The sequence below is a fragment of the Toxotes jaculatrix genome, chromosome 2 (assembly GCF_017976425.1).
Source record: "Toxotes jaculatrix isolate fToxJac2 chromosome 2, fToxJac2.pri, whole genome shotgun sequence".
Taxonomy (NCBI): Eukaryota; Metazoa; Chordata; class Actinopteri; family Toxotidae; genus Toxotes; species Toxotes jaculatrix.
The window spans coordinates 20,814,762-20,833,226 of record NC_054395.1 but is presented as its reverse complement, the minus strand read 5'-3'; the positions used below and the strand labels follow the sequence as shown (position 1 = coordinate 20,833,226).

Genomic DNA, 18,465 nt, shown 5'->3' with positions numbered 1-18,465 from the left:
TCACTGATATTTTTTCCCTGTGTTTCTTCATTTGCTCTTTTGGGTTATACCCAATCTTAGTTTGCTGTTATTCAGCTGTAATAATTTATTTATTTGTTTGTTTGTTTTTCAGACGTTGTGCAGACATTGTGCCTTTCATTTGTTGAAGAGCGTTTTATTTTAAATGCCTTTACCGGAAACAACATCGCTCCTGTGTGTCTTGACAGTGGTTTCAGTCACATGGTCCTGCCAAACCGAGAGCTGATGGAGCCAGATGAGAAAGGCAGGAGGCGAGCCCCTCCGGTTGCGCGTCAGCATCCCCTCAAATAGAAATCCACTGCTGTCACTTCTGCTCTCCATGCTTAGAGACGAACGACTGGAACCCCGAAACAACAATTAAAGGCGAATTTCGTTTGGCATGCAGCTGTTTTTTTTCGTGTGATGCCAAAGAAGAAGAGTAAAGGGAGGCTGTGAAGAGGCTGGAGCTTTCCAAAGAATGATAGTGAGGATCAATGCGCGCTGTCCCAGGAGAACTCATCTGAAGAGCTGGCCGTGAGACACCGGGATGCTCCTCTAACGCACCGGGGGGCGAGTGAGTACAACACACCCGATCTCTGCCTCTCTCATTTCGGTTCCACTTTGGTGACATGTGGACAGTTTTTTTTGGGGGGGGGGGGGGGGCGTAGTTCTGCGTGCCTGTCCCTCTATGTCGCCTCAGAATTATGCCCTGCTCGATCCCACCTGTCTGATCAATCATTCATAGGCTTCTTAGTAAAGTGCAGCATAACCGGTTGGCCAGCGATGTGTGAAAGTTGCCATGTTCATTTGGAAATGGTGCACTTTCCCCTCGCACGCACGCACGCACGCACACACACACGTAACTTAATGCATGCACGCATCCAGGTTTTAGTATCGTGCAGTGGCTTTACAGTGGGTGATCGGGAGGTCGATCGTGTTCCTTTAAAGTTTTGATTAGAGTGAACATGTGTTGCACAGTGCGGCCTCAGTGTCAAGTGTAAGGCTAATTAATGAAGCCTTTGTCGGGGGGCTCTCCTATCACAGGCACTCATCACTAATCCGCTGATGGCCCGGAGGGCGTGGGTTTGCTGTACGTGATGATAAGAGAAAGGCACCCGTCCTACTTACACAGCAGGGCTGATTAATTATGGACTCAGAACTGATGAACTCGGTGACTGTTAGGTGCAAAACAGGAGACAGGTCAAACAGAAACACTGATTTTTATCATGAGTTCAATGTTTCATTTTCACAATTGATTAGCGACAAGGAAATTATTATTACTAATAATTATTATTATTTTTTAAAGCAGAATACAAATTCTGTCTCTTAAGATACATTACTAGCTTTAATTAAAGCTGTCTACCTGAATGTGACGTGGTTGCCAAGTGAAACAGAAAGCAGTATTCATTCTCGCCACAGCCATATTTATGTGATTCTGTCTGCAATGATTTTCTCACCTGTAATAAGCCATGGAGTGAAACACTCCCTGTGCAGCTAAAATGTGTGGGTGTGGGTGTGAGTAGAACTTCTACGGCAGGCTCAGTGCATGTAGATGAATGAAATCCACTTACTATGCAGCAAGGGTTCCCATCTCCAGTGTGCGTGTGTGCATGTGTGCTTATGTGTGTGTGTATTTCACCTCATTACACTCATTGTGTTGACTTAAGCAGGAGGGTCACCCCCGAGGCCTGTTCTCCTGCCTTATTGAGGAGTGATGCTCTGAATTACACCACACTCACTCTGATTGCAGAAGTACAGGAGCACATTGGGAGAGGCTTTTCGGATTCACGACAGCTATTTGAACTGAAGCATCATGTATGAATGTGATGTATACTTCTTGGCACAGATGTGCCAGTGCATTACACAATCACCAGTACGAGGCTGTCCCCCACTCAACTACAAGTGCGTTGTGTTGAGAGGTGCTTCACTCTTGGATCTCGTATATTTCAAATTTGCGATGGAGCTCCAGTTCTGGTTCGAATCCCGGGCAATTATGTTCAAAGTCTGCCCACGCACACTTTGTACAGGAGCTCCTCTATTCTTGGTTGTTCTACAAACTGACAAAAAAAAAACGAAACTCTCTCCCTTACAGCCTGTGTGCTTCATTTCTCCCGAGGCGTTCTCAATATTCTCCCTGTGTATGTATTAAACATCAAGCATGTCGAACTGCAGGCGCGGGGCCGAGCACTTTAAGGCAGAGTCAGCCTTCTGTGGAGGGTGACAGAACAGTCAGATGGCCCCCACAGGGCAGAGAACAATTCCTGCTGCTGATGCACCCAAGGCGACAGGACTGGAGCACTCCTTCCTCCTCCCTCCCCTCTCATCCACCCTCCATCCCATCATCCCTTCCCACCTTCATCTCGTAGAAATAACCACACTCTCACAGGTTCACTTGCACACCTGCACTACAGCGTCTTCCCTTTCGTTTCTGTCACATGCACATATGAAACATGTACGCTCTCTTATATGAACACACAAGCAGACATTTGCCTAAAGTGTAATATTTATGAGTGGTCATCAGTCAAAACTGCTGGCAAACAGCATCACAGTACTTTCCCAGACAGAGTACCGTCGTATATCCACAATGATGATTTATAATCTACATACACTACTATTCTCTCTGACTTAGATATACTTAGTGGCCACTTTAATAGATGCATGTGTACAATCTAATGCAATCTAACATGACTGTTCTGCCATAAAGCCTTCTTTGATGATGCCTGTAATGGTCAGTTTCTGTTGACAGCTGTTAATTAAATGATATGTTTCAGTGCTGAGGTCATTCTGTAAATAGTGATGATGTTGTACTGGATTGCATTTTATTTTGAGAGATGGTTTTAAAATTCCATAAATAAGGTCTCTGGTATGTTTTGAGGCCAGTCTGAGTCTGAGTTGTGACGCAAACACATGATTGATGTGTATATTGCAAGCGAGCAAATGTACAATACAGTTCAATGGCTGTTTTGGGTGAGTAAATAGGCACTGCGCAAACACAATAGACACATCATCGTGAATAAAAAACGGGCATACTATAAGGCTGAAATGAAAGAGAAAATGATGGTTCACTGTGTGTGACTGAGAATAGTAGTGTGTGTGTAAAACAGAATGATAGTAGACTATAAGAGAAAATTACAGTATGTGTTACTTAGAATAGCTAAGTGTGTGAGAGAGAGTTTGATTGAAGTGTAAATAGCACTGAACTTTGGATTCATGGTTGGCTTACAGATCTTAAAACCATGAAGAGGAGAAGGTGAATAATCAGACAAATCATGGTGCCGGTGACCTTGCTATTGTTCTAGCAAAACTTGATGAATTTTAAGTTGTCCCTAAATGCTCTGTTGCTTGATTTAAATTCTCCTTGAAGCCTGAAAATTGCTAGGAATGCCACTGTGTAGGTACAGGCTTTGTTTTTAAGAAGGCTGTGAGCCAGTCAGAATTTGAGTTTGACTGAGAGCTGCCTTCCTTTTCACTGAAACCTTACTTTTTCAAATAAATGCTCCCTTGAGCACTAATATTTCCCACCAGTCATGCACAGTCATTCTTTTTCTCACACATTCATCTCCTCGTTGTCATCGGTTATCATACTCTCATACACACACACACACATCATTATAATCTATCACACATTGTGTGCATACACTTTAATGTCTATCAGGCACATTTTCCATCTTACACACACACACACACACACACACACACACACACACACACACACACACACACACACACATACACACAACATTATTCTCTCTTACAAACAATGTATTTCCTTCTCATACAAACACTGTATCTCATACACATTATATACAGAGCGTGTGATGGTGTGGAGTGAGAATTATAGTGTTTATGAGAGAGAGAACAGCAAGCACAGTGCTTCACAGTCATTGAGGGTTTTGAAAATGTCAGTCATTGTCTGTGGCCTTTGGTTGTTTATAAAAGGTGCTTAAGTGTGATGGTCTGTGAATCTTTGAAGCATGCACATGCTCATGTGTGTGCATGTCAGCTGTGTGTGTAATAGTTCAGGGATTGGGGGGGGGGGGGGGGGGGGGGGGGGGGGGCGATTGGCCAGTCAGCCAGACAGATGTGCTCTAGCCTGGACTTGGAGTGTGGGGCCTCAAATTGGCCTGCCACCCAGCATTAGTGCCATGGATCCATGACCAAAGGGCTCAGGGCACCAAAACCCACTATCTGCATAAAATGCTCTCAATTATTAATACAGTATAGGGCAATAAGAAGCACTGCCAAGTCCAAGGAAGGAAACAAGAAAATTGGCACTGAAGAAAGAAAGAAAGAAAGAAAGAAAGTAAGAAATGGTGAAAATTAGTCATTAAGCGACAACAAGCAGAGAGAAGTGGATTGAATACTGGAAGAAATAGTTTTAAAATCGTTTTCTTTTATGCTTCTCTGTAATTCAGTAGCAAACTAAACATTAACAGTGAATACATATAATACCACGTTTAAACAAAAAAGATCACCATAGCAACCAGAGACCAAGAAAGTGATGGTGTAGCACACTGGTGATACTCTTAGTTACTCCCCTCTTAGAAACTCAAAAAGAAAAAAGGACATGCTAGACCTTCATCTTTTTCTTTCACACCCCACTGCATCTCAACTCCTACCTGTTATCGTGTCACATGTCCTGACTTTTCAGTCCATGCATTTAACATTTAACATACAGTCACAGAATCCACCTCATTAATTGTTGAGTGCGGGGTAGTTTGGGAGCCGTCATCTCAGTTATGCACTAAATACATTTCAGGCTAGGCACAGTATTACAGTAGCTGGCCATTAGAGCAGGAGCACTGTAATTCATAAGTATTGATTCATGTCTGAGCAGCATTACAGCATAATACCCCTGAACAAGACTATATACAAGAGCAAACACAATAAATAAAGCAGCAAAGAAAAAGCACTGATTTCCATAGATATGCTGTTAACTCCCCATTATGTCTAATGTGATACAATCATAGTACAAGAATATGAAATAATATGCTTATTGTGAACATTGCAGCTCCATTATTACATGTAGACAATGTACTCCATCCTCTGATCCCATTTAGCAGCCAGCCACGTGAATGGAGAGAAAACCCTCTCCTCATGCCAGCTTTTGGTGCCCTATTAACTTTAAATTTACATCAAATGTTGTTCTGCAGTATTTGTTGAAATAACACACCCACAGGTCCTTATCAAATGATCTGATGTGAAGGAAAGGAAAGGAGCCCACCGTAATAGAATACTACAGCGTGTAGCTGCTTACATGTGCTGTACATGTGTTTTGGCTACCTTTTTTTTTTTTTAGCAGCAATTAAGGCTGAGATTAAAATTACAGTCTCCACTGAGAAAATATTCATCTCATATCTAGTATTACAGCACTCTCTGATTTATTGCCGTTTTGGTAATGGTGTATAAAGGCTGTCTGCTAGTGTGGATGGCTGTCATCATGGTCACTGCCAACTATGCCCCTTTCTTTTTAACATCCAGGGGAGATACATCAAATTTGGTGAAGCTGAGGCAACCAAAATACTCAGCATGGATCCCATGTTCATAAAAAAGCAAAAGTCTAGAAGCGCATGGGGATATTTGTGAGTGTACAACGTCACTTTTCTGAATAATGTTAAATCAATCAAAGTTGACCTACCATGACCTTTTCCAGCTCTGTGAATACATCACACTGTGACCTCAGTTTCCTGCTGTTCAGTCCTGTTGGACTGTTCCACTCAGGGCTCATTGCCACACACCGAAAAAGCTTTACAGCTGCAGCAACAGCAGGGTACTCTGTATCCACGCTGAAAAGAAGGAAGACAGGTTTGTTTTTCATTCTTAAAGTTTGAGTTTGTCACTTCTTGTGGGTGGAGAAGTGTTTATACCAACAATAGTTTAATCTGCGCAAACAGAGCGAATCATCTGGGTCTCATTAGCAGGGACGGGATGCTCTTCTTTGTGTTTTATGCTCTTAGATCGGCATACTTTAACATAAAAAAATACCGCCTGCTCTTGCTTTCCGGGAGGGGTTACGTAACCACCTCTCAAACTCTGATTTGGGCTTAGTGTCAAATCAGCAGCTTGGTGGCAACAGGTGTGTATCTTCAAAAAAAAAATCTACCCAGCATATATCAGATTCCATCAAGACACGCAGAGAGGCATCAAGCCGAACCAGCAGCTAATACTCACAGTTGAAGTAGAACTCCCACCATCAACTAGCAAACACAGCTGCAGTTAGTAATGCCTACTGCATCATCAGATGGAGATAATTTAAAGATGTTATCATGTGCCGCAGTTAGATTATAATATGAAATCTCTCTTGTGAGTGAATATCTCAGCAAGAAAGAGTCCCAAAAAAAGACTGTACTTTAACTAACTTTTTATACTGGAGTAACTGTGACAAGGGCATAATTGTACAAACTGTGATTGGTTATTTTCATAAAAGTTCTAATGCAGTTTAATCTTTCCAGTCCACGTGTTTTGTCTTTTTGTGTGGTGAACTGATTCTCAAGCCAGTCATTTATTAGGACTGAGTAGTGAGGTACAGTACAAGATGTAATGTAGTGTGTATGAGTGTGTTCAACTGTGTGCAAGTATGTATGTCAGTTTCTACACCCTCCTAAGCCATCTGTCTGTATTTGCGTATGTACAGTATGCATTTATGTGTATGTTTTGTTCTAATTGGCAACACAGTTTTGGTATTAACATGAAAATGAGCTGTGTCACTCTGCTTATAAATGTCTCTTCCTGTTCGAGACACAGGCAGCAAGTGTAACCACGGTGTGCGCTGCTGGCCGAGTTCACCTTTGCAACCGTAGCTGTTTATCGATTCCTCTGACAGTCACACAGGTGTTTGCGATGAAAGATCAGCCTCTGCACTCAAAAAGAGTGAGGACGGCGGGGCATTCATGCTGACTGTTGTGTTTATTTATTCATTAACAGGCGGTTTGCTCCTCACTTCTGCCTCACTGTTTTCACCTGTTTCCTCCTCCTGAGGTTTGAGATAACAGTGCATTTGGTATCAGATCTGTCCTGGGTGTGTAGGATCACACAAATACATACACACTCACATACATACATACGCAGTAGCATCCACCTCATCCCAGCATCTACCATGAATGAGTGAGACTGTAGGGACAGTGAAAGCTGAAGCAAGAATGAAGGGCGGAGTCGAGGGCTCCGGGGACCATGGCAAGGCAGATCCTCTATTGATTGGTTTAGTAAGAGAATCCTCAGGCTTTTAGTGGTGCTGCTTAATACGAGTGGCTTGTGGAAAGAGAGATCACATCAGCTGAACTCCACTCCAGAGGCTGCCTGTGACTTTAAAGAATAGTTCACAGCAGAATCAAAACATAAGCAAGAAAGGGCCAATCCATTTAGATTATGGTTTTTGGCATTTAGCAACTTTCAAATATGGAAATATCTCTTTACACGAGGACTGGCATCAAACACGGTGGCTTGACACTTTCCCTGTGAGGTCAGTTATACTGTTCAGGTTTTCAAAAGTGAAATCAGGCAGCTTATGGAAAAAAAAAGGTCATAAACATTTGACACAGGGCCAGATGTTGAGGACACTATCAGGGGTGTATGATCTTCCTACAGTGAAACCTAAACAGCTGTGATGGCTACACTTCCGGGGTCATCTGGCCAGGATAAAGCAAAAAGATGTGTTTTTGGAGAGGTGTTTTTTTTTTTTTTTGGCAAATTTATTTTTCAAATTTTACCTGTAACTCCTCATGCCTACCAGCATAGTCCCCTCACAACTGCCAAATCTATGTGCGTACCCATCACATAGCACGTTGCAGAATCACACAGAATTAATCTCCAGATCTTGCAGTGGCTTTGTGTGCTTGTCGCAGCGTGGATGTTGTGGTTTATGCATTGACAGTCTGTCTTTTTTGCTGCATGCACCCTATCTGTCTATCTTGGTGTTAAGTCAAGAGCCTGGCTTCAGAGAAATAGAGCTATTTTAGGAGGCAGCAGATTGTGTTAAGCGAGGAAGTGAATTGACGCAACTGGAGTTGAGATTCCTTGGTGCCTGAAAACCTTGAAAATATCTTTATTTAGTACTTTGCTCCCCCGACACCTTGCATATTGCACCTAGCTTCCATCAGATAATGGATCGCTACGGAGGCAAGCAGCACATCAGAGCCTGAAGATACACAACCACGTTGCTGACAATTATTCTTTTACTTTTTGTTGTAAAATGACTTTTTTTTTTATCAGGAAGACTGTTATCTCCGTATCCAGGCCATTTTAATCCTTGTGTAACAGATGCAAAAAAGATATTTTTGTCGTCGTTTGACATTTTAATACATAGATTATTAAATTTGAAGACTGTTACCAACTAATATAACTTTGAAGAAGGTGGAATGTATGATACTTTGTGTGTGTGTGTGTGTATCTTATCAAGAGAAGGGCTGGGGCTATTTTGGGCTGTTTTTGATGATTTAATTTTATTATTTATGTATTCACCTCCACATGAAAGAGAGCTGAGGTCCCAAGTGGTCTCTGTCTTTTTCTCCCTCACACACTTTCTCTCTCTTTCATGCAAACACACACACACAAATCCATATTTATTTAGCCAGAAGCTACCATTTTTGTAAATACCCACCATTACTTTCACCACTTTTGTACAACATTATATTTTGTATATTGTATGGCATCTATACACTTCCACCTTTTATCTGTCAGAATTGATCCCAGTGTAATCTGATACAACCGTGTGTGTGTGTGTGTGTGTGTGTGTGTGTGTGTGTGTGTGTGTGTGCTTGCATGTGCTTGCACTTGTTTAATGAAAGCACCTGCTGTGTTTGTCCCTTTCATTCACCCATCTGATCGATAGCAAGCTGGCTCTGTCAGCATGGGCGCTGTCATGAAATCTCTGCTAACCCAATTAGCCAAACTGTGCACTAACCCAATTAGCAGAACCCCTGCACTATATTAACCTGATTCACACTGTCACACACATACATCTCACTGGCATCAAACATGCAAGGTTAGCAGGTCAAACACCAAGTGAACTCGCTACTGATATCATTTGCTTCTTCCATACTGAGCAGCAGTGCCTGTAAAATATTAATGTAATGTCATTTTTTTCTCCTTTTCTGTTTTTCTTATTGATATCAAGGCACTGTTGTGAAAATTTACATTACAATATATAACTACATGCTTCATCACAACTAACTGTACCTACGCACTTTGTACAGATTATGACTTAAATGAGGATGAAACAAGACATTTGAAGATATCAGCTCGGGCTGTGGGAAATGATAACGATTGATATTAAGTTTGATATTTTATCACATACTGCAGACCGCAAGTCCAACTACAGTAAATATGCCATTGTTGACAATTAACATCTCTCAACCAGGCAAATGATATAAGACGATGATATTCTAACATGTAAAAGTTATAGGTTTCAGTTTAAAACACCATTTTCAGTGTGGCAGCAGGCTTTTCAGCTGGATCATATTAGTCATCTGACTTTTCTACAGTGTCAGAGGCTGTGAGTAGTGTAATGGATGAGCGGGAGTAGTAACTTGGCACTAGCTGTGCCAGAGTGGAGGTGTAAGGTAGGTGGCCTTGGACAAGAAGTGTATAGAAAGGCAGCATGACTCACCTAGAGAGGAGCCTGCATACTCCATTGAGAAGCAACCCACAGAGCTCTCTCTCCTGTCTCCACTCCATCTGTGCTGCTGTGTAGGATAGTCAGAGAGAGAGGGAGAGTGATGGCAAACATGCATGTAGGTTAACATTTCAGAATTCACCTGGGGTAATGGTTTTTCCATAAGCTGCCATTGTTGAGGCTGACCTGGCTTTTAAGACTGAATAAAATCGATGGCTTCTCCGTCTGAGACTGGGAGGAGCAGGGCAGCCTCTCTCTGTCTGCACAGCCACGATAACACTGCTCAATGGGCACTAGCCACCTTTCAAATGGAAATGGAATATCCAGTGAAAATTAGACACAGTCATCTGGAAGGTACTTAGTACTGCGCAGTGAATGGGAGATGGTAGCATGACGGTTGACAGGGTGTGCCACGCTTTGGCTTTGTTGTGTCAGAGCTTAGCTTTTACATATGATTTGAGGTTCATGTTGTGCTTTCTTTGGGGGTTTGCTAAAATTTATACACACACAAGCGCAAACTTACAGAAACTGTTGCATATTGAGGCACGTAAGACTGGATGCAAGCTTGCAAGTGCAGAGAGTGACTCACCCAAAACCACGGGGGCGTAGCCTACAGACAGTATGCTAACTTACAGTATACACTCACTCACCACAGTGCCAGTTCATTCTTCCTGTGTCTCCCCCTCTCCCTCTCTCTCTCTCTCTCCACATCTCCTCGTCCTACCTCTCTCTCTATCCCTCATTAGCTTGCTTGCAAACACACATGCACGTCTAGAGAAACTGAGGCTAAGGGGGTGGATTTATAAATTGCTGACATAGAACACGAATGCTATGATCAGATTGAGTACTGGTTCAGTCCCATAAAACCCCCAGGGAATGGTTTAAAATAAATCACTCATATAGTTTGGCTGCCCTAAAGGTTGAAGTAGAAAGAAGTGTGTGTGAATTCATGTGTGTGCGTGTATGTAATCTGTCAAAATGACACAGCGAAGTTAGTCTGCGCGTGTGTGGCCCTATGTTTCTTTCATGTGCATATTGTCTGTGTGTCTGTTTGAGTGTTACCAGCTGTAAAGCTGATGAAAAGGGCCACTGGGTGGGTGTGGTGTGGTGAATGGTTGCATGAAAGTGTCGACATGTGTAACTGCTCCAATTGGCTCTCCAGAGTCGTCCTCAGGGAAATAAGGGCAGCAGCACAAGCAGTGATGGGCTGCCACCGACAAAGAGTTATGTGCGTGTTTCGCCTTCTTTTAAGTCAAAGATTGATGTCAGGAAAAGAAACATATGTGCAGATATAGAAAAATTCTTCGGAATATGTTTGATTAGTGTGCTGTGAAATTGTGTGTGTTTTATATATGCACGCGTCTGTGTATGTGCATGTAACTGGGTTTAAATTTGCAACATAGCTAATCATTTGTGTGTGAAGATTTGTATTTGTTTACATGTGCATATGTGTACATAATGTCTGTGTCTATAGGCAGTGCGTGTGCAGTGTGCTTGTTCAGGACTTCCTAGGACTCCATGTAGTGTCAGGGGTGATAAATATGCTCTAGGGGCAGCACTCAGCAGCTGTTTGTGGACTCGCAGCAGCGCACACTGAGTCATGGCCTTTACAATCTACTGTGTAAAGGTCTGTGGCAAAGTGGGCTTCTTCCTACCCATAAACCCCGCACAAACTGCACAATATACTCACCCACTACGTTGTTGGTTTGAATCCACCCAATTCACTGTCTCATTCATGCCTTCTCTGTCTCCTGTCCTTTAAGTCTTGTCTTTTGTGCTTTTTTTAAAAACAATGACTGTGCGATTTGTGTGTGGGGGAGGGTGTGGGGGTGGGAGAAGGGGGTAAATGACAAGTTAATTGTCATCCATTACATCAATAACAGACTCAAAATGTCGTGTTTTAGTTTCAGACCACATAAGCAAGACTACACAAGCTGCTTAACATGCCCTCGTGTGCAGAAAGGTTGAACGCCACAGTAGCTGAGTTTCAGTTTTGCTGGTAATTCAGAAAGTCTTTTTCTTTGTAACCGTTTATTGAGCTAGAGAGGATTGGAAGGTGCACAGTTGGCTTAGAGGGTAGATAAGGGAACTAATTCCTTCCCTCTTCTCCTTGTGCTCTTTGATCCTCACCTCCCGCTTCATATCTCTTTGATTGCCATGTTTATGACAGCTCCTTTTCGTTTTCTCCTCTCGCCTCTTTCGTCTCCCACTGTGTGGTGTGGCATGTCAGCAGTTCATCTTCTGTTGGAAGTCTTCTCGCACACGCATGCGCGCGCTCAGACGCACACACAGACGCGCACACGTGGAAGCAAGACACACCCTCCCCTTTCCTTATAGAGGTAAAGTGAGTGCACCAGCATCCGCGATGAATAATTGAGTTATCTGGCTCCGTGCAGAAATAGCAATCTCCCCACACAAGTGTGAAAACATCACTCGCCACCCGAGACCATGGGAACTGGCGCTGCCATGTGCGTCTGCACGTGTATGTGTGTGTTTCTGTTTGCATTCATACTTGTCTGAATTTTGCATTTTTTAAACATTTTAGAAGGAATCTAATCCTGAAGTCATCTGATGAGCACAAACAGGAAAATCAAGGCATTTGTGAATTAAAAATAAGAGGACACCGACTGAGTCCCCACTGTCATCTTGCCATCTTCATTGAGTTGAGCTGTTATTGTGATCCCTGCAGGCAGCCATATATGATTTGAGGGAGCATGTGACTCTGGAATGCTTTTGAGTCAGTCTCGAGCACAAGAAATATATTGTTTTTTGATGACCAAACACACAGCCTGAAGCGCTGAGAGTGTGTCTATATATTGAGTTAGTTTATGAGGTACAACTGTACAATCTAATGCAGTCCAACACAGCAGACCTGCAATAAATCTTACCTATGTGAAGCCTCTAACGTATTTTTTTTGGGGGGACATTGTGTTAAAGTAGTGTTGATTCAACACTGTTATCATTTTTGTAGCCATAGCTTGAGGGGAAGCTGTATTGCATTACTGAAAGGTGTTTCTCATATTTAACAATTCTTGACAATTTTCCTGCAAATGTGTAGTGCAACTTTAGTATTACTGAGATTCAAATAAATTGTCAATGCTACATAAAGAATGAGACCTATTTTTACAACCTTGTTTGATTGTTATGACAGCCCCTCTGGAGATCATCGTAGCTGTTTAAATCCTCATAACCAGTACTACTGGTACAGCTTTAGCATTCCATCTGTCTCAGAAAGGACTGACCTGATGTAAATCAGCTACGAGGCCTGCCGTACACTTTCCATGTGGGCGACTCCAAGGAGCCCTCTGAAGCAATCTGAATGGTGACACGACAAAGCTGAGGGAGCAGAATCACAGCAAACTGACAAATAAGGCCAAATCTGACAGGCGAATCCTCAGAGCAGCTCCACAGTTTGACAGATCCTTCAGCAGAGGAGCGCGAGCCAACGCCCTTCACCGCAGCATCATTCATTAATGCTATTTCGTAACACTACAGTAGAAATGATCACATAGCAGCAAGGCTGCGTGAAATAATGAACCCAACAACACCATGTCAGAAATGATGCAGACAAATATTGTTGTGCACTATTAGAGTAAACTGAGGTTAAATAGTGAGGTTAGTGGGTTTCCAAAGCCAAAGGTAGCCTGTTAGTCCTTGATGTAGTGCAGAAACGTGTGCTTGGGGGGGTAGATGCAACCAGCTGTTAGGTCTAAAAGCTCAGAGCTCTGTTACGGGGAGACAGCAGCAGATTAAACAGCAATCCTACTGATCCAGCCCACACACTTGCCGTCCCCACTCCCTCTCCCCCTCACACACACACACACACACACACACACACACACACACACACACACACACACACACACACACACACACACACACACACACACACACACACACACACACACACACACACATCCATCATAGTGAAGAGGTGTTGCTATGAGTGACCACTTTATCTTCTGCTAGGCTGTGATGTTAAAGACATGTGCTCTGTACAGCCTGCCGCCATAATAGGTAACAAACCCTAGGAAGAGGGCGAGGATGAGACGGAGGCTGAATGTGTGGGGTTAAATCTGGGGCAGGCTGTCCCAGAATGGACAGCTTCAACAGCTGCTGGCGTGGATGTGGTTGGCTGGGAGGGATACTGGGATGATCCTGACAGTATCAAGGCACTTGAGATAGTAAGAGATGATGGTAGATCGTGCTATGAACAAAAATGGTAGTTCCCGGCACCATCATGCAGTTATGAAAGTGACTGCCTGTGCTTGACAGAAAGCTTGCACTGGCATTTCTAGTGCAGCGTGTGTGACTCAGATTCAGCAACAGTGTGCAGTTCGGTTTCAGGCTAAATGAAGCGAGCTTCAGGCCAGGGGTCTTTGCTCCCTCTGTGTTTTCGACAGGGTTAAGAGTCTTTAGCGTGGAAATCGTCATTAATCTGCTCTGCGCAGACAAGTCAGGCAGTGCTGGGAATATCAAAACATGTAGGGAGAAGTGTCCCTGGCTCATTTGAAATCCTGTTTGGATGTTTCACTACATTGCAGCTGAGAGACTGAGCCGTTCCTGCTCCCGCTTTTCCGCGTCTGTCTCTCTTATTCTTTTGTTCTGGTGTTTTCCTCTCTCCTCTCCCTTTTTCTGTCTTTCTGTTTTTCTGATGTTCTTGCTGTGACTTCTTTCTCTCTAGTCTGCCTGTCTCCCTCTCGCTTCTCCTCTTTTTGGTGCTAGCTGGGGGATTGGGAGGGTTCCTCCAAATTGGCACACAGATGAATAATGCATCTAAAGCTAAAGCAGAGAGCTGGGGTTGGATATATCTGTCTGTCAGACTCTTTCTCTGTATTACAGTTACGTAGGGAGTTAAGCTGATACTTCAGAGGAGAAAAAATATGTTTGTTGCTCTTTACCCAGCTCCCCATTTACTTTTCTCTCTGTCATTATCTCTTTTATTTTTCAATAAATGTATGGGTATCATGCAACTTGCACACTGATACATGCTGTGAAAAATTATTGGATTTTTGAAGTTTTTCGACAAGGCTGCTAGTTGTTTTTGCCACAACACACATACATAATGCATGTGTGGGATCTTGATTTCATTTGATTCTCTGTCGCCGCATGCACACGAGTTTGTGTGTGCGCATGTGTGTGCGTTTCTTGCTATTCCCAAACTGCAGTGTTAAAAAGCAAACTGCACTCGTGAGCATAAGCACACAGTAGCACCATCATTAAAGTAATGAGCAGGAAGTTAGCACTGAAGTCAGCCATAAACATAGAGACAGAGAGAGAGAGAGAGAGAGAGAGAGAGAGAGAGAGAGAGAGAGCGGGAAAGAAGGAGAGAGAGAGAGAGATCCTCAATCCCATAAGAATAAATCTTAAATCCTGAATGTTGCTTCTGACTCATTCTGGTTAATTAAGTCGAGTCAAGTGAGAGGAAAATGGGGTCTTGCCTTTCCTGAGTCTGTGGGATCAGCACTATACTGAATTTGCGGCTTATGAAGTCTCTCACTGGAACTGTCCTCTGTGCACTCAGAAAGCAGAGATAGAACAAACTGTATCCAGTCTATTTCTCCTATTTTTATTAGCTTGACCCGTGCTGCCTCTTTTACGCACATTTCCCCTCAGGTTTGAAATTTACATACGCACTGAGCGTAAACGCTCTCATTCAGCATTGGGTTTCAGGGTATGTACGCTAACTGAGTTTTATTTATCACACTTTATCATTTAACTCCCATTTGCGGTAGATGTTATTTGCACATCCTGCACTCAGCAGTTAAAACACACTCACACATCCAACCCGAGACACAGAGAAACAAAGAAATCTGTTGAGCAACCTTTGGGATTGTCTTTGTTGTTTTATGGTGGAAAGATTTCGCCATGCGACACAGGATGAGGCAAACGAGTGAAATGTCAAAATCCTGTGTAACTCTAAAAATAAAACAGCACAAGGGTTGCCATTCGAGGACATCATAGGCACACGATCGGGTGTGGAACAGATAAAACAAACAGTTCTTTATACCCAACAGCAACCGGAGTGGAGCTGCCAACTGTCCTCTGCTGAGAATAGAAGAGAGTGGATTTTACAAATATTTATGTATTTAACATTTTTAACCAAGCCCCCTCAAGATTTGTTTTCTTCCTACCCATCCTAATGATACTGAGACACTCAGCAAATATAGCTTCACATAGCAGGTCCAAGTGCAGTAATATTGAATATACACGCATAAAATAACGTAATTAAATAATACTTCTTGACGAGGTAGCATAGATAAAAGTTGCCTTAATTTTGGGCAATCAAATGTGAAAAATCCTAAACTGTGTCTTGTGATACGTTTTGATTTGAAAAAGAAAAAATGTGATTGATATTTAGTAGTATTACAGTCAGCGTAGCAGCTCTTAAAGGATAAGAGTGATGTCATTCTATATTTGTCCCTGGTAAAAAATGAATGTTTCTTGTTTTTTCTCAGTTATTTCCTAAAAAAAAAAAAAAAACTGGGCACTGTAACTTTTTTACCAAACATTACTCAAAAACAGGAATAAATAGCACATTTGCTGTGGACTATTTTCAGTCAAAGATTAATACACATTATGTTCTCTGGTGTGTTTTTACAGCAAGCAGGACATTGTACGTGGGATCAGGTCAGAACAAACTACAGTGAGGACCGTGTCATCCAGTGCAACAGTTGGTCAATTTCTGAATAACAATGGCAAAGAGGGAGATGCTTTATCAGACTTTAATCTTTTCATGGGATTTGTTGACAATAAAAAATACAAAATATCACCAGCCTTATCCTTTAAAAATGGTACATATGATAGATATATATAACAAAAGCCATGATCACATCTTATTTAGAGATAACCCTTTACACTTGTCACTTAATAGACTCACTCATTAAGAGAAGGATGTTGCCATAAGCTTTGAGCAGACTCCAAATCATATTCGTTTTTGCTTATGGGATTAGAATGTTAGTCTGGGACAAATAGCTGAGCAGGTTATGTTCACTTGATCTGTTATGTGACCACTTGTAACAGGTCACTTTGGGATAGGCACTAAATTGCAAACTGAATTTCCAAGTGCCGGTACAAGGTCTTAGTCCTCAGTGGGTGTGTGTGTGTGAAGCTTAGAGATAGGCATTGCAGCTGATGGCAAAAATGTCAGAGGGTTAAGCTGCAACCTCCCCTCCCACTGCTGCCTCCCACCGTCTCCCTGCCTCTCTCCCTCGCCCTTTTTTCTTCTGTCGCCCCATCACTCCGTGTTGTTATGCACAGTGCAGCGGTGTCCCACGGGGCTGGAGATTGCTATGGACATGATGTGATTTCTCGCCTGCTCTCAGCTGTAATGCGCTGTAGTCCAGGCCCCTGATGAACTTGCCTCGCAATGTTTGGAAGACATGTTGTCCTCTGCACTACCCTCTTTTTTTCTATTATCACCATTTCTTTCTGTCTATCACAGTGGATGTGTGTGCATCGATGAGCAATTGATTGATTTGGATAGATTGATTTGGAGGTGGAGCGTATGACAGACAGGCTGATATCAGTTACAGCTCAGGCCTGAAGAGGTGATGTAGCCTGTAACTGATGTCTTGGTTGTTTAAAGCTTGTAAAATGGGACATGTTCAGTTAATTTAATTCATTTATTGAGCAAGAGTTGTGCTATACACTCCCTCGTCTACACACACAGACACACACACACCCACAATGCAGTAGTTGTCATATCTCAGGGTTTTACTCCATTGTTGCCCTTGATAATAATCACTTAGTTGGATTTGTCCTAATGTGATGACAGAGACTGAAAGCTGCGCTCAGGAACATGACGGGGACATATCGGCCTTGTGAATCTCTGGCTACAATTAGGAAAATTGCATGGATGCTGGATTTGTTAATCCAATGTGGAGATGGAAAAGAGGCTTTTTTGGGGAGACTTTATGTGATAAGTAACGACGGCTTTGGGTGGGAGATAGAGGGGACAGAAAGTGGGCTGTTCTCAGGTGAAGACGAGCACAAGGTCAAATGTTTCACGTACTGACAGTGGAATATATATATATATGTGTGTGTGTGTGTGTGTGTGTGTGTGTGTGTGTGTGTGTGTGTGTGTGTGTGTGTGTGTGTGTTTATGTGCTGAGGTTTTGAGATATTGATCGCTGAAATTTCAGCAGTTCAGTTCACTAATACAAAGCAGATGAATGGAAGTCAATGCCATGGCACCCAAGGTTGTGAAAAACTGCAAAAAAAAAAAATTCAGTGACCACAAACCTTTCCAGTTCATGCTGTGAAGGACATTTTACTGCTAAAAAATAAAATTGTCAGACTATGTAATGGTGACACTGATAGTAAATTACCTCTAACCTAGTTTGGCCTTTTTGTTTCTTATCACATATTGGCCAACATACGTACAGTATAAAATCAGCTGACATATCAGTGACGAGACACAAAAAATACTGACAGGGAAACATGAAAAATTAATATCAATATGAATGGATTTTTAGCTTCTATTATTCTTTTTTGTCTTTGATTTGAATTTGAATAATCATGTTCTAAGTTTTTTTTGTACAGTTCCTATTATTTGGGGGCTTTGGGGAATGAAAACAAGAAGTACAATGTTGCAGTGCAGTTAAAAGTATGCCGAATTAGCAAACAGCAGTTCCTGTTTGCAGTGAACCCATGGATGTACAGACGGCTATCACTGGATCACTTTGATATTGAAAGATAAGTAAAAATATGATTATACTTTGGGAAGTTCTGGAGTTGTAAGGAGTTCTAATTTTGTGTAAAATTGTGAGGGAGTAAACATCTTAATATGTGTGCATACTGCGTGATATAGATCTCTTGGGCCATGGTATTTGTTGCTTGGTATTTTAAGGTCACAC

General features: G+C 42.4%; 1 protein-coding gene across 2 annotated transcripts in view; it reads left to right on the top strand.

Annotated features, from left to right (window-relative positions):
- Positions 1-261: 261 nt before the first annotated feature.
- LOC121197968 overlaps positions 262-18,465 on the top strand; it is a 36,836-nt gene continuing 18,632 nt past the window's right edge. For both annotated transcript variants that reach the window (XM_041061780.1, XM_041061763.1), the window contains exon 1: positions 262-571. The gene's annotated coding sequence lies outside the window, so the exon portion shown is untranslated. The remainder of the gene's footprint in view (positions 572-18,465) is intronic.